Below are 18,359 nucleotides of genomic sequence, written 5' to 3' on the forward strand. Positions count from 1 at the left end.
TGAGATATTTTTGTAATTTATGTAAATACGGTCCCTAACACTATAGTAAAAATTTAAATGTATATTGTATACGGTCCTTAACTTATTAACCTTTATAAACACAATTAGATTAAGTTGTTTAAGTGTAACAATATAGTCAAAATTAAAATGTATATAAAATAATATATTTTAGTCAAATCATTATTATTAATATGGACCATAATTATAAATTAATGGTTAATCATATACCAAAAATGTTTAGAATTACCAAATGTAAAGCATTGAATTTAGTATAAATTAGCTACTTATGTTAGTCATACATACATAGAAACAATTATGTTTGACAAACAATTATTATCGAGAATAAATAGAAATTCAAATTTAAATAATGTACCGAAAATGTAGAGCAATACCATAGAGAAATTCGAGACCTTCATTTACTTAATTATGTAAATTAGTAAACTTATTATTATCTACCGATTATAGACCATTAATTTTAGAGAACTTATTATTATGTAAATTATGAATAATTAATTTCAAATTAATTTTTTATGATATACCAAAACTATATACTATTACGTTAAACAAAAATAAAGAATTGAAGTTATGAGTTGTTTTAACATTTAGAACGAATTTTGAATTTGTAATAGTATGAACGGTAACTTGTAAATCGGAAACAAGTTGATATATATTCCATGTAAATGATGGTCAAACCATTATTATGGACATTAATTAGAAATTCAAATTTATGGCAACTTATTATTATGTAAATTATGTATAATTAAAGTATATAAATGATGGGATAATTATTATGTGATAATTAAAGTATTAAAGTATATAAATTACAATAAGGAAAGTTATTTAAACAATAATGGAAAGTTAAATTATGGGATAATTATGATGTTAATTGGGTTATTTAAACAATTAAGGAAAGTCAAACTAAATAATTTGTATTAATGGGATATTAAATATGTATATTATTAACATACGCCGAAAAAAAATACATCTCGGATATACATGAACAAATTAATGAGAATGAATATACATGACTATTCAAAAAATAAATATATATCGATATAAAAAAATACATCTTACAAAGTCGTCATCAATACTTGAAATTAGATTTTTTTGTTTTTTTTTCAAAGCAATGATATATTAAAAGGGCAAGTAACCTCCAGTTAGAAGCTGGAGGACTGCCAAAAGAACAACAAAATGGAACAAAACAACAAACAAGAAAAATTCAAATCATTAAACTAGAAAGAGGAGACTCTATCCAAACTCTCCAATCTATATCTTTGTGCATCGAGCGAGACTTAATCCAACCAAACAAGTTAGTTTTAATCTCCTCCAAAACTATGGCCGAGGATATAGTCGTGTTTTTGAAAATCTTCGCATTCCTTTGCTTCCAAATGTACCAAATCGTTGAATAAATAATCGCCAAAAGAATCCTCTTCTCGGAAAAAGAAGACGGATGTGAACCAACCTCGAGCAAGTGATCAAACGAATCAAGACCAGTGAGGTCCCAACCACACCACATAGAGACTTCCCTCCACACCTGTTTCGCCCGAACACAATCGAAAAGAACATGGATTGACGATTCATGTGATAACGAAAACCTGAAGCAACCCGGAGAAATCGAAGACAAACCTCTAGCGATTAGATTAACCGCCACCGGAATTCTGTTTAGTAAAACTCTCCAAATGAAACAGTTTATTTTGATCAGAATCCAACCTTCCCAAGTAATCGGAGTAACCAGGTCGATCCCATAAACATTTGCAGCTATAACTCGCCTCAAGGCTTGAACCGAGAACTTCTCCGAAGCATCGCCATCCCATCTCCAAGTGTCATCCTTACCAAAATGAAACAAGTATAATGACACCATTTCTGTTAAGTCTTCAATATCCAAACGAGCTTCAGCCGGAAAAGAAGAAGTAGACGAAGCCCATTCTAATTGAATTGCCCCTGACCCAAACACCTTAACCCTATCACACACAAGACAATTTTTTTTCACTTCACGCTTAAACAAAACAGGGAACAAATCTTTAAGCGTGAATCTACCCAACCAAACATCTAAGCAAAATCTAGTTTTGTTACCAACACCCACCTGTCTTATAAACAACCCAGCCAAGTCTATACCCAAAGAAGCGAAGCTTTTACCAATTTTAAAGATCTTCTGCCAAGCACCACAAATCGAGTTCCTAGTCATCTTACCATCCACATTTCGAGTAGACGCGTGAATCACGTTAATACCTTTAACCCACAATGAATCACTTTCAACGCGCCATCTCCACCACCATTTAGCGAGTAAAGCTAAGTTCATCAATTTTAGACAACCGACACCTAGACCCCCATAACTCTTAGGCTTGACCACTGTCTCCCACGCCACCCAATTTATTTTCTTTTTATCCGACGTACCACCCCACAAAAAGTTCCTCCTAAATTTTTCAAGCTCATCAACCACTTTTAAAGGAGCTTGAAACATATAAAAAAAGTAAAGAGGCAAGCTACTTAGAACAGATTTGACTAAGGTAAGTCTCCCCCCAAATGACAAAGTGCTAGCATTCCACCCGTTTAGTCTTTTCTTCACCTGATCAATCACCGGAGACCAATGTTTTGATAATCCCATATTTGCTCCCACCGGCACACCGAGGAAGTTCACCGGGAGAGAACCCGCATCACAATGAATGATGGAAGCCATAGAAGCGATTTCCGAATCCGGGACCTGGACACCAAACACTTTGCTTTTAGAGAAATTAACCTTAAGCCCAGATGCGAGATGAAAGCATCTTAATAACCTAGCCAATTTCACCATACTAGTCGTATTCCAATCTCCAATAAACATCACGTCATCCGCATACATAACGTGTGAAATGACTGGGCCATTATTAGGTAAACGAATCCCGCTGAACAAATTGTTATCGATGGCCGATTTCATAATTACGTTTAGACCCTCCATTGCGATTATGAAAAGAAATGGAGCTAATGGATCTCCTTGTTTGACACCTCTTTTATAGTCAAATTCCATAGTAGGTGACCCATTAACTAGAACCGAAGCCCGACCCGAATGAGTGGACAATAACCTGAAATAATAAAATCGAATATTAATATTGATTTTATGGATTTTTGAATTATAATTAATAACCGGAAATTTAAAAGGTGTTACCGGAAAAACGATATTATGAGAATGATCATGGAATGTCGGATTTTTTTGTAGAATTTAAGAGAAATGAGAATCTATTAGTCTTACATGAAATTATAAAGTAGAATATTAATGTTGATATTATGGAACATTTGATTTTTAATTTGTAACTGGAAAAATTGAATGTCTTACCAGAAAATAACAAATATCGTTTTTAACCATGAAATCTCCGATTTTGATTAACCTACAACATAGATTAACAGCACGTCAAACAAAAGAACACGAAAAATAAAAAAATACAAACAAATATAAAACAATCATTGTTATAATTATAACACATAATCGGAAAAATTACCGGTAATACTTACCGGAAAAACTTAAACACGTCCAAATATTATAGATATCGCCGTTCTTTATTTACAACCTAAACTAATTTTAATAAAATCAGATAACAGTGAAAAGAAACATAAAAAAATTAGAGGAAATAATAACCGGAAGAAAATATAATATTGCCGGAAATACATATATAAACAATCGGAATCGGAAGTTTAATATATAATAAAAATTTACTGGAAAATGATTAATAAAAATATAGATTTGGATTGGCCGGAATATGGGAGAGGATGAAAGAAGATCCGGCTATTAGAGAAAGAGAGAAAAATATGATTAGTGTAAAAAATTAAGAAATGTTATGGTTTAAATATAGGTTAGTGGATGAGTTGGCATTAGTATGAAAGACAATGATAACATAACATTAAGGTGACATTAATGTGAAAGGGCTAGAATGTTGACAAGTAAAAAGCTCATTTTAATAGTATGTGTAAACTGTATGAGTCATAACATTCTTATGTCCTCCTTGTATTCCTACTCTTTTCAATACCTAATTTCCAAAACCCACTAACTTTAATAGTTCATTTCTTTCTAAATATCTCGTTTATTACTATAAACAACCTAAAACTTTATTTTATTTTTTTACCTCGTTGTTTTAATTATTTACAAATGTTTCTAAAATATCTATAAGTAATGCATTTTAAAGAAATAAAACACCTTTAAAAAAAAATCTTTTTATACAAGTAAGAAAACAATTTTGATACATTTAAAATATTGTTTAAAAAAAAAAGACAGTGCGTAAATTATTTGATAATTAATCTTATTTTTTAAATTTATTGATTTGGTGGATTTGAAACAGGAGTGGAGGTAAAAAAGAAAAAAATTAAGAATGGAAAAGAGAAAAAGAATTAATATGACACTTGAGCAAGTATAGTCGTTCGTGTAGACGATAGATACGGTAAAAATTTAGTGAAAAAAGCATTAGAGTTTTCAAATTATAATTTTAGATCTAACTACGAGATGAGTTCAAAAGGGATCCTAGAATTTTAACTTCAGTTAAAAAGACTTTACGTATAGACGACAGGTAGAGTAGAAGTTCAATGAGAAAAGCTTTAAATTTTCATCTTCTTTTATATAAATACATATTAAAATGCTATGCAAATTGTTGACTACGTCACTAAGAGATCGAGTTCAATGTAAGAGACCCTAGAGTTTTCACTTCTTTGATTGGGTTAAAAGACTAACAAAAAAAAATAAATAATTATATGATTCAAGCAATAATAATGTATCCGTGTGGTTTATTTGGAAGGCAATCGATGGAAAAATTTCATAAGATATATATATATATATATATATATATATTAAAAAAATTGAGTTTTATTAAACAAACTTTATTGTTTCCATATATAATAATCACTTCTATGATTTTCTTACCAATTAAATAATTTAAAAATTAATTAAATTAATCAATAACCCACAATTAATTCACATACTAAGATTATTGCCGTCCCGAATAACATGTAACAACTTATGTTGTCCTTTCAAATGACATGTGTTTGTTCGAAAATATCAATATTTCCACCCGTGTCGTACACGGGTTAATAACCTAATGGTATATAAAACAAAAGCGAACAATTTATTTAGATCACGCTTAAAGATGAATACACGATTGCTATTTTGGAGCGATTTGCAAAGTTTTAGCTCAGTTATAGTTTCCAAATTATTCTATAAATTGTGGTAATGTTTGCTTCTTGTTAGTTTTTGACAGAATCCATTCTTGTTAACAGAAAAAAGTAAAGGTGAAATAGAAAATAGAAAATGTGTAGCACCCATAAATATCATTTTGTAAAGTTGACACCCACTTCAACCTGTGATCAAAAGTTCATCTCCATTCGACTATTTCAAAGTCCATGATCACCTACAAATCATCAAAATTGAAGGATTCAAGAAACTAAATGCATCCATCACCGTCTGCTATTCATTTCAAACCCCAATATCCTAAAGCAAACGGCTCTTATCCGTCATACCCGACCTGATTAATGGTATTTTCGGGACATGTCAACCGACCCTGTTGTAATATAACCGGGCTTGATTGGGTCGTGTCTCGTGGATATTACAAGTCTTGCAAAAATCGATCACCCATACTCGAAACGTAAATTTCAGTTTATTCACATTTTGCTTTTAAGAAATCATAGTCAAAATTTATCTTAAAAAACAAATCGGTATATTTTGAAACAAGAAGTCAATAGTTTATATAAAACTTTAATTACCAATTTGGACAGAGAAAATATAATTACTGAAATGAACCTGAAGAAGAATGACCTTCTTTAACTACAAATGTAATACAAAACCCGACTCACGGTCATCTTCGAGGATCGTTTTAAATTTTAGGGCACGGGACCAGTAAAAAAAGACGGGCCCCTAAAATCACGTTCTCATAGGGTTGCCTTTCAAAAGCCCAAAACAAACCAAAACAAAAATAATAATAAACAAGTTGTCAAAATTAGTCATATGAACCCATGACCTTTAATTTCATAGGGTTGTCTTTCAACAAAAATGAAAGTTCTTTCTATAGAAAAAAAAAACAGAATACCAATTGTAAAAATTGAATCCATGACCTTTAATTCCATTGTCTACCAATCTTTCCATTAAACTAGTGAGTTATTTTGTAGCCTTCTGTTTTAAAACAAAATTGTATATAAAATATACTTCTTTTAACAATTATGGGCCTGTAACATCTTACTTTTGGTTATAATAATAAAATAAATTCCGTTTATCTCATAGTGAGTCGTTATCAGTTTAAATGAATAGAATATGAGTTGGTCTAGTGTTGGGTGAATGGATACGGGTTATGGACTTGGGTATGAAAGAAAGAAGGAAAGACCATGGGCTTAAGCCCATGATCCCTAAATATATAAACCATAATCACCATTAATTCCCTCATTTTACACATATTCCATACACCACCAAAACACACACTTAAGTTCTCTCTCTCTCTAGCCGAAACATAGAAGAAGAACCGATCCCGATCCAAGGTATGATAGTATGATATTGTATGAGCTTAAACCCGTTGTATATAATCACGAAACGGCGAGCCGACACCGTTAAACCGTTTAAGTCACGAGATCCGGGTGGAATCGGGTATAAACCGAACCTATGATAAGCTTAGGGGTCTCCCTAGCTTAGATCTGGATCGAACGGGACGAAAAACGGTGAAAAACGAGTTAAAACTCGTTTTTCCGACGAATCCACGGTTTTCCGGCGACTCTCCGGCGGCGGCGCCGGAAAGGCAGCGCCGGAAAAGTTAACACGAGGTTAAGAAGAATGTCAGGGAATGTTCTGACATTCCCTGACCTAACCCTAGTTCGCTAAGGGTAACTAGCGAATTAGAAGTAATTCGCTAAGCTGATTCGTCTGTGGGAATGTATCGAATTAGCTTCAGTTCGTTAGGGAAAAAGATAGCGAATTACCCTTGATTCGCTATAGTTAAAAGATAACGAATTAGCCCCAATTCGTTATAGTCATTCGTTAAAGGAGATAACGAATTAGAAGGTCCAGTTCGCTACTTGGACTGGTTCGCTATATGGACTGATTCGTTAGAGGGTCCAGTTCGATACCATGACCAGTTCGTTAAGAGAAATGTAACGAATTAGAAGTTTAACAGAATGACAGAATGGTCCTTGGACTTAGAAAAGAATGATTTAATTACAAGGAAGCCCTTGGACTTTAAGTAGCAAATTATTTAATGGTTCAAAATCCTAATGGACTTAGAAAAAATGTGTTAACCCCAGCCAGGGGCTCTACCCCTTAGACCCCGCTAGGGGCTGCCGCCCCTAGAACCCCGCTGCCAGGGGCGCTGCCCGCGGACCCCGTTCGTTGAGGGTAATAATTAAACTAGAAAGACGATACGTGTAGTGATAGTTTATTGATACGTATAATTATTATACAGTTAGTCCTGCACAACTCAAGAAGTGAATAACCCGTAAACGGTGAACGCAACCGCATTGAGGTGAGTTTCTAGCCCCACTTCCTTGTTATGTTTTCGGGGCTGTTTGCATACTCGATGTGATAGTCAATACACTTGCCTTAGGTGGTAAGTGTGTGCCTTGTATGATTTATGTATGACGATTGCTTGACGATGCGTGAACGATCTTCGGATATTGCATGTGCCGTCAAGTGTTAGTTAAAGGTATGATTGATATGTATGATGTATGAATGACGTATGTATGAATATGTATGATGTATGAACAATATATGTATGAAATGTTGATGGTACGTGAACGCTCTTCGGAGATTGCAAGTATCGTCAAGGAAAGTATGTAAATGACAGGTATGTTATAGTAGCGCAAATGTAGGGAACCGACCCTAATAATGTCGGAGAATGAAGGGAACCGACCCTAATAGTATCGGCGAATGTAGGGAACCGACCCTAATAATATCGGCGAACGTAGGGAACCGACCCTAATAATATCGGCGAAGGTTATAGGGCGGAAAGCTCTTTAAAACGTATACGTATGAATAAAAGTATGTAAGTAAGTACGAAAGAAAGAATGAAAGTACGTATGTAAGTAGGTGTGTAAGAAGATATGAAGGTATGTACCTCCGAGTGCATATGCTAGTATGTGAATGTATTGTATGTTGTATGATTAACTAGAACTCACTCAGCGTAGCTGACTTTTAGTATGCACGCAGGCTAATCGACTGAGGCAGTAGGCTTGAGGAAGACACATGGAAGGATCCGAAGAGGCTGGCGTCTGGAGATTGTTGTGATGTTTGAAATGTTGTGTTTTATGTTATGTTTTCGAAATACACGTTATGGATGTTGTAATGAATGGTTGACTTTTATATTATTCCGCGAAAGTTTTTACTAACTCTGATATTTCGAACCGCGTTTATGAGTAAATCCAACACTAAAGTAGGGCTACCGGTAACGGGGCCTTACAAGTTGGTATCAGAGCAAAGTTCGAGAGATTTAAGCATCCTACATGCTAGACTCGAACAGAGAATGGGATTAAAGTAAGAAAATAAAGAAGATGCGAGTACGAGAATGCCATGTGTCACTCAAGCAAGCTAAGTAAAGGTAAAATATGTGATTAAATTCACATGTAAAGTAGAATAATGAATAAATGTTTGCATAGTAGCTAAATAAAGAATGTATGAATGCTAGCTTGATTGCTAGGGATAGGGTACGTGATGATATGAACTGTTTGATGGTCTAACTGTTAGAAATAGAACTAGCACAAATAGACTCATAAGAGGAAGTGTATAGGACACGGAAAGTAACGTGATCAGCTAATCACAGCTGGCCACTGTTATTACTTGTTAGCCTTACTATCCTTGTACTAAATGGTTCCTTAAGTGATGACGTTTGTGTTTCCTTATAGAATATGAATGGCTGGAGCTAAGAAAGCTGCTGGAAAAGGAGGGCGTACAGGACGTCGTGGTAGGCCACGTGTTGCTCGAGAGCCGTCAGTAGAGGCCGCTACTAAAAATGAAGGCGAAGGAAGTGCAGCCGGTGGAAATCCGAGTAACAACGAAGGGTGTCAACTTGACCCTGCTGTTCAAGATGCCATTGCTCAAGCGGCAGCAGTTGCTGCGAAGAACTGGAATGCTGAAGGGTCTGCTGGAGGCCGTGAAAGAACCGCTGAAAGGGCGGAAGGAGATGGTAAGAAGAATGATGAAGGGGAGGGGGAAGAATCAAGCGTGGTTAAGTCAGTGAAGGTTGATGACAAGAAAAGGGGCCGAGGTGAGTGCAACTATAAGTCTTTCAAAGGTTGTGATCCACCGGAGCTAACCGGCTTGGGAGACGCAATCGCTACTCTCCAATGGATAACCGCGTTGGACAAAATTATCCGAATTAGCGAATGTTGTCCCGACCAAGCTATGGGGTATGCTACCCAATCATTCGGTGAGGAGGCGATGTACTGGTGGGAGACAGTTGAGCAAAGGAAGAGTCTAGAAGAGATCAAGGCCTTGAGATGGGACGATCTGAAGGAGTTAGTGATGAAACGATTCTGTGCTGATGCAGAGATAGAAAATGTTGAGATGAAGTTCTTGAGTCTGAAGGCGGGTAAGATGACGCACCGAGAATACCTCACTGAATTCAACCGTCTGTCAAGGTTGGTGCCAGACATGGTGAACACCGAGGCCAAGCGGATCAAATGCTACCTCAGGGGACTGCCACAGAATGTTCGTGTCTTGGTCAAGGCTGGTAGACCAGGTACTTTTGAATCTGCTGTGGGGCTCGCGGAAACGGTTTATGAGGACTTGACAGATGAGGTGGCTATGGATGAGAAGAAGGAGAAGAAGTGGGTCGCGCCTGCCAAACGACCTGGTACTCAGATGTGGAATCCCAAGAACAAGCAACCGAGAGTGTGGGAGAAAAGGTCATGTAGGACGTGCGGAAAGATGCACGCTGGAGAGTGCAAGTGGGGCACTGGGCCTGAGGTGTGCCGCAAGTGTGGGAAGTCCCATGGTGCGGAGTGTAGATCAGGGTCAAATGCCTGCTACAAATGTGGTAAGATGGGGCACTTTGCCCAAGATTGCTATGCGAAGCCCGCGTGTTTTAAGTGCGGACAGACAGGTCACTTGGCGAGGACTTGTACGAGTGGTGAAGCAGGAGGGAGTGAGAAGAAAGATGATGATCAAGCGAGGCCGAGAACAAGAGCCTACATGCTGACCCAGGAACAAGCTCGACAGATTCCTGATGTTGTGACGGGTACGTTCTGCTTCAGTATTATTTGATTCGGGTGCGAATAGAAGTTTTGTAGCTACGCCGTTTAGTAAACTAGCTAAAATGAAAAGTTGCCGAGTGTTTGAAACCTTCATAGTAGAAACCGCTAGTGACACCTCGGTGAAAATAATGAAAATGGTTAAGGATTGTAAGATAGAATTAAAGGGACATGAGTTCCCTTTTACTTTGTATGTTATTACCTTAAGAGGGTTCGATGTAGTCTTGGGAATGGATTGGTTATCTGAATACGAAGCTCAGATAGTATGTAAGAGTAGAATAATAAAGCTAAGGTCTTTAGATGGTAGCGCGGTGACGGTTTATGGTGATAAGGAAAGTTCAGGGTTTAACGTCATTTCAATGATGAAAGCCGAAGGTTTGTTAAGACGAGGGTGTGGTGCCTACCTTGCGTATGTTGTCAACGCTACGGCCGAGACGAAAGAAATGAAAGATGTTCCTAATGTGCGCGATTACCCAGAAGTATTCCCTGAGGATCTTTCGGGGTTGCCACCGGAACGTGAGATAGAATTCCAGATAGACCTAGTACCAGGAGCCCAGCCCGTCGCGAAAGCGCCTTACCGTCTAGCGCCGTCTGAGATGAAAGAATTGATGTCCCAATTGCAAGAACTCCTCGACAAAGGTTTCATAAGACCAAGTGTTTCTCCTTGGGGCGCGCCAGTGTTGTTCGTGAAGAAGAAAGATGGAAGTATGAGAATGTGCATAGACTATCGCGAGTTGAACAAGCTTACGGTAAAGAATAGATATCCTTTGCCAAGGATTGACGATCTGTTTGACCAACTGCAAGGGTCAAGTTGGTTCTCACGAATAGATCTCAGATCAGGCTATCATCAGTTGAAAGTGAAAGAGGCAGACATCCCTAAAACAGTGTTTCGGACGCGGTATGGACATTACGAGTTCCTCGTAATGTCATTCGGTCTAACGAATGCTCCCGCAGCATTGATGGATGTGATGAATAGGGTGTGTCGGCCAATGTTGGATAAGTCGGTTATTGTCTTCATCGACGATATATTGATTTATTCCAAAAGCGAGTCTGATCATGCTGAGCATCTGCGAGAAGTATTGGAGACTCTGAAGAAAGAGAAGTTGTATGCTAAGTTTTCGAAATGCGCGTTCTGGTTGCGAGAAGTGCAATTTCTAGGTCACGTGATCAATCCTAAAGGGATTACCGTGGACCCAGCTAAGATTGAGGCGATAACCAATTGGAAGACTCCGCAGAACCCGACTGATATACGAAGCTTCTTAGGGTTAGCTGGCTACTATAGGAGATTCATCGAAGGTTTCTCCAAGATAGCTGCACCGTTGACCGGTATGACCCGAAAGTCGATAGTATTCAGTTGGGGTAAGTTTCAGGAAGAGGCTTTCCAGGAGTTAAAGAAGAGACTCACGCAAGCTCCAATCCTTGCTTACCCGATGGTGACGAGGATTTGGTTGTTTGTACTGATGCTTCGCATCGTGGGTTAGGTTACGTGTTGATGCAACGAGGAAAGGTGATAGCTTACGCGTCTAGACAGTTGAAAGTCCATGAGAGTACTTATCTGACGCATGATTTGGAGCTAGCAGCAGTAGTGCATGCTCTCAAGATTTGGAGACACTATCTGTATGGTACTAAGTGTACCATTTACACAGATCATAAGAGTTTAAAGTACTTCTTCGAGCAGAAGGAATTGAACATGAGGCAGAGAAGATGGTTAGAATTGATAAAGGATTATGACTGCGATATTAAGTGCTACCCTGGTAAAGCTAACGTGGTCGCTGATGCGCTAAGCCGTAAGAATGAGGAAGTCATTGCAACAGTAAAGTCATATCAGCTCATTATGAACTCAAGCTTATTTGAAGAAATCATCAAGGTGCAGTCTGAAGTGCTGGTAGATGAAGGGCTAGTAAAGAAAGAAAGGATTTTTGGTCAGCAAGACGAGTTGATGGAAAACACGCATGGTGTTAGGACTAGGTTTGACCGCATGTGGATTCCACGCCATGGAGATATCAGAGGTCGAATCTTAGATGAAGCTCATAAGTTAAGATATTCGATTCATCCAGGAGCTACGAAGATGTACCAAGATTTGAAAAGAGACTATTGGTTGCCAGGAATGAAGAATGATGTGGTAGATTATGTCAGTAAGTGCTTAACTTGTTTACAAGTCAAGGCAGAGCATCAGAAGCCTTATGGGAAGATGCAACCTTTAGAGATACCAGAATGGAAATGAGAACATATCACCATGGATTTCATAACTAAGCTACCTCGTACAGCTAAGCATCATGATACCATCTGGGTGGTTGTGGACCGTTTGACCAAGAGTGCTTACTTTCTGCCTATACGAGAGGCTATCTTGTCAGAGGCGTTAGAAAGCTTGTTCATTAAAGAGGTTGTATCTAAGCATGGAGTGCCGTTATCGATCGTGTCTGATAGAGATACTCGTTTTACTTCGAGGTTTTGGAAGAAGTTCCATGAAGCTATGGGAACAAGATTGAACATCAGTACGGCGTATCATCCTCAAACAGATGGACAGTCTGAAAGGACGATCCAAACCCTTGAGGATATGCTACGTGCTTGTGTTTTGGACTTTGGAGGGAGTTGGGACGATCATCTGCATCTGGAAGAGTTCTCTTACAACAACAGCTACCATTTAAGTATTGGGATGCCACCGTTCGAGATGTTGTATGGAAGACGTTGTAGAACTCCAGTATGCTGGGGAGAGATTGGTCAGAAGGTGATGGGAAGCCTAGAAGTTGTGCAAGAATCCTCCTCAAGGTTCGACCAGGTCAAAGCAAGAATGAAAGCTGCTCAAGACCGACAGAAATCGTATGCCGATAAGTGGCAACGACCGATTGAGTTTAAAGTTGGTGACAATGTGATGCTCAAGGTCTCGCCTTGGAAAGGAGTTAATCGTTTTAGGAAGAGAGGAAAGTTGAGTCTGAGGTACATTGGACCGTTTAAGATTTTAGATCGTGTGGGGGAAGTAGCTTATAAGCTGGATTTACCCGGTGAGTTAGAAGGAATTCATTCAACCTACCATGTTTCTCTTCTAAGGAAGTGTGTAGCTGATGGCACGTCTCACATGCCATTGATGGACATTGAGGTTGATGAACAGCTTAACTACATTGAGCAAGCGATAGGGATTGTTGATCGCAAAGAGAAACAACTTCGTCACAAGGTTATACCTTGGTGAAAGTGAATGGAAACATCGCAAGGGATCAGATGCTACTTGGGAAGCTGAGGATGAGATGCGCAAGTTTTACTCGAACTTGTTTATGTAATAGTTAGGTTTCGGGGACGAAACCACTTTAAGGAGGGAAGACTTGTAACCTCCTACTTTTGGTTATAATAATAAAATAAATTTCGTTTATCTCATAGTGGGTCGTTATCGGTTTAGATGAATAGAATATGAGTTGGTCTAGTGTTGGGTGAATGGATACGGGTTATGGACTTGGGTAAGAAAGAAAGAAGGAAAGACCATGGGCTTAAGCCCATGATCCCTAAATATATAAACCATAATCACCATTAATTCCCTCATTTTACACATATTCCATACACCACCAAAACACACACTTAAGCTCTCTCTCTCTCTAGTCGAAACATAGAAGAAGAGCCGATCCCAATCCAAGGTATGATAGTATGATATTGTATAAGCTTAAACCCGTTGTATATAATCACGAAACGGCGAGCCGACAACGTTAAACCTTTTAAGTCACGAGATCCGGGTGGAATCGGGTATAAACCGAACCTATGATGAGCTTAAGGATCGCCCTAGCTCAGACCTGGATCGAACGGGACGAAAAACGGTGAAAAACGAGTTAAAACTCGTTTTTCCGACGAATCCGCGGTTTTCCGGCGACTCTCCGGCGGCGGCGCCGGAAAAGTTAACACGAGGTTAAGAAGAATGTCAGGGAATGTTCTGACATTCCCTGACCTAACCCTAGTTCGCTAAGGGTAACTAGCGAATTAGAAGTAATTCGCTAAGCTGATTCGTCTGTGGGAATGTAACGAATTAGCTTCAGTTCGTTAGGGGAAAAGATAGCGAATTACCCTTGATTCGCTATAGTTAAAAGATAACGAATTAGCCCCAATTCGTTATAGTCATTCGTTAAAGGAGATAACGAATTAGAAGGTCCAGTTCGCTACTTGGACTGGTTCACTATATGGACTGATTCGTTAGAGGGTCCAGTTCGATACCATGACCAGTTCGTTAAGAGAAATGTAACAATTAGAAGTTTAACAGAATGAAAGAATGGTCCTTGGACTTAGAAAAGAATGATTTAATTACAAGGAAGCCCTTGGACTTTAAGTAGCAAATTATTTAATGGTTCAAAATCCTAATGGACTTAGAAAAAATGTGTTAACCCCAGCCAGGGGCTCTACCCCTTAGACCCCGCTAGGGGCTGCCGCCCCTAGAACCCCGCTGCCAGGGGCGCTGCCCGCGGACCCCCGTTCGTTGAAGGTAATAATTAAACTAGAAAGACGATATGTGTAGTGATAGTTTATTGATACGTATAATTATTATACAGTTAGTCCTGCACAACTCAAGAAGTGAATAACCCGTAAACGGTGAACGCAACCGCATTGAGGTGAGTTTCTAGCCCCACTTCCTTGTTATGTTTTCGGGGCTGTTTGCATACTCGATGTGATAGTCAATACACTTGCCTTAGGTGGTAAGTGTATGCCTTGTATGATTTATGTATGACGATTGCTTGACGATGCGTGAACGATCTTCGGATATTGCATGTGCCGTCAAGTGTTAGTTAAAGGTATGATTGATATGTATGATGTATGAATGACGTATGTATGAATATGTATGATGTATGAACAATATATGTATGAAATGTTAATGGTACGTGAACGCTCTTCGGAGATTGCAAATATCGTCAAGGAAAGTATGTAAATGACAGGTATGTTATAGTAGCGCGAATGTAGGGAACCGACCCTAATAATGTCGGCGAATGAAGGGAACCGACCCTAATAGTATCGGCGAAAGTAGGGAACCGACCCTAATAATATCGGCGAACGTAGGGAACCGACCCTAATAATATCGGCGAAGGTTATAGGGCGGAAAGCTCTTTAAAACGTATACGTATGAATGTAAGTATGTAAGTAAGTACGAAAGAAAGAATGAAAGTACGTATGTAAGTAGGTGTGTAAGAAGATATGAAGGTATGTACCTCCGGGTGCATATGCTAGTATGTGAATGTATTGTATGTTGTATGATTAACTTGAACTCACTCAGCGTAGCTGACTTTTAGTATGCACGCAGGCTAATCGACTGAGGCAGTAGGCTTGAGGAAGACACATGGCAGGATCCGAAGAGGCTGGCGTCTGGAGCTTGTCGTGATGTTTGAAATGCTGTGTTTTATGTTATGTTTTCGAAAGACACGTTATGGATGTTGTAATGAATGGTTGACTTTTATATTATTCTGCGAAAGTTTTACTAACTCTAATATTTAGAACCGCGTTTATGAGTAAATCCAACACTAAAGTATGGCTACCGGTAACGGGGTCTTACAGGGCCTCTCGGGAGAGTGGACATCGGTTTATAGCCCCTCCTCGCCCTCTCTTTGGGCCGGATTTGACCAGACTCATCAAGAGGAAAGACCAGATCTGGATAACAAATAATTCCATAATATCTTGTGGACATCTCAATGAGACAAAAGAAATATTTTACCTCTACCAATAAGATTGTAGTATCATTACCATTATTCGTTAGGCATTTATCACTAAGTGGGACAAATAAACGTGATCACTACCATATTCTCTATTCCAATAAATATCACATAATAGAAAAGAACTTTAGATAGGCACTCTTACTAACATTTCACTCTCGCACTTACTTTAAAAAAGAAACTAATAATGATTCTTACGCTGAATGATGGTTACAAAAAGAACCTCTTCATGTAACATGACTGATGGTGGTTGTTTTGCATGTTCAGTTATTAGTTTTGCTAACATTCTCATTGGGAAGGTTACCTTATTGAACAAATCTTGGTATTGTATACCATATTCTCTTCTTCATAACCCAATACTACAATCATAAAATTCTTAAATAAAAGTTAAAACTCAGATAAACAATTTAACCGATGTAATTAAGGCACAACAAAATGTAAGTACAACTACTTGACTTGCATATCTTTATCTCGATGACGTCACATATACAATTGATTATCGTTTTATTATGACCGGATATTTCAGTTGTGGTCCCTAAGAAATTCTAAAGTTGTCACCTGATGCCTTATCTTGTTTTATTCTATTCTTCTCCTAACAAATATAGCAGTTTTAATTTATTTATTTTTTAATATTTGACTTTCATTGTGTCTGATTTCAATGATGAGAAAGAGTAGGTTAACATGGGCCGGTCATTATTGGCTTCGGCGTAATACTAATACATGTATATAAAATAAAAAGATTGACCAATGACCTGGTCTACTGCAATAACCGGCTTCTTCTTCTTCTTTTTTTAATATATCTTAGCCTTAAAAAAAAGAAAAACAGAGTAATTAAAACTCAGCCGACTTTGGTCTAGTGGCCCCATGACTTTCATTTACTTGATGTTGTGAGTTCGAGTCTTGAGTGAAGCATTTTGTTTCAGGTTAAGCCAAAAAGTTTTCTTAGTTGTGAGCAGGGCTGACCCAACAGTTAAGTTAGGCCAAGCTAAGGCTTTAGGCCCCATAAAAAAATGAGTTCCCATTTGTTAAAAAAAATTCAAATACACATGCTAATAAAAGAGAGTTCATTTATAAACCAATTATGCATGTTGCCTCATTGGTTAGCACACTTGCTACTAGTGTTTATGGTAACTTTATACCCAAGATCAATTCTCAATCTTACTTTTTTTTAATTGTTTTTCATTTTCTTTCTCACATATTCGACTCTCTTATGAGGCCATTTTTTTGCCAATTGTTTCTCAACAAACATAATGCATTCCATTTTAACTTATATATATATATATATATATATTGAATTTGAATTATAAAGTAATCACTTTTTTTAACAAAAAAATCATAATTTTATAATTTACGTACGGAATATGACAATCACATGATAAATAAAAAAAATATATTCCTTATAAATTTATAATTTTATATATGAAACACGACAAAAAAACATATACTATTAAATTTTATACTTTCACCTTTCTAACTCTCGGTAAGTAAATTGTTTTTAAGACCAATTTACGATCAACTTACTGTAATAAATCAATAGCTTCTCTAGTTTATCTAACAAATTTACAATTGTTTATCAGTGTTTGGTGTTCACTCAAAATAGCACTTTAGGCTGATTTGTTACTAAAACACATGATTCTGTATCTTTTCCTTTTTTTTTTTTGTCTTTTTTTCCTTTCTTTCTTTTTGTTTTTTTTATATGACTTCACTAATATTACGAGATATAATTTTATGAACATGATCATTGTTGATACATAATGAAGCTGCTTTACTAATGCAATACTACAATAGTACTATAAAAAGCTTATTTTGATCGTTCCCAAACCCGACCACGTTCTGTAACAATGAAAGTTAAAAGAAGGCCTCGATTTTTATTTCTCGCTTTAAGCCTCCAAAATGGTTGGGGCGCCACTGGTTGTGAGTTTCCTCTTGAACAGGTGGACCTGGTCATGATGATCCTGATGTCCGGGCTTTGTTGTTCAAAATAATAATAGCAACAATAAAAATACTAACAATCAACATCCATGTGAATTAGTATTGACACATTTATCCTTACATTGTTGCATTTATATATACCCAATGATGTGTAGACCTTCCACGGTTGAACAATTTCATCGGGCGAGAAGTTTTGTTGCTTATCAATGACAGAGCTTCTATTCAATACTGTTTCAGTGGGTAGCTTCAATTTGTTGATCTTATGAACATCTTTTTATGACTTGGGAATGCATGATATGCACATATATATGAACTATATATTTACGGTTTGAGCTTTGAATCACATGTTCATATTTTTTATTATCATCAAAGCAAAGAGAGAATTGCATATTGTGTGATCATGTGTGCCACCAACAATTGCTATGGCATCTGACAATATGGCATATGTAACAACCATCATGCGGCTCATGCCTATCGGCTTGTCTTCACCAAAACCTATCCACATCCGTAGTCTTACTATGGTTATAATTAATTTGGATTCCCAAAAATCATTTTAAAAGTCTTTTGAAATGTTTT

The sequence above is a fragment of the Bidens hawaiensis genome, unplaced genomic scaffold (assembly GCF_021521415.1).
Source record: "Bidens hawaiensis isolate Kalapana, Puna unplaced genomic scaffold, B.hawaiensis_p1.1 tig00003540_1, whole genome shotgun sequence".
NCBI lineage: Eukaryota > Viridiplantae > Streptophyta > Magnoliopsida > Asterales > Asteraceae > Bidens > Bidens hawaiensis.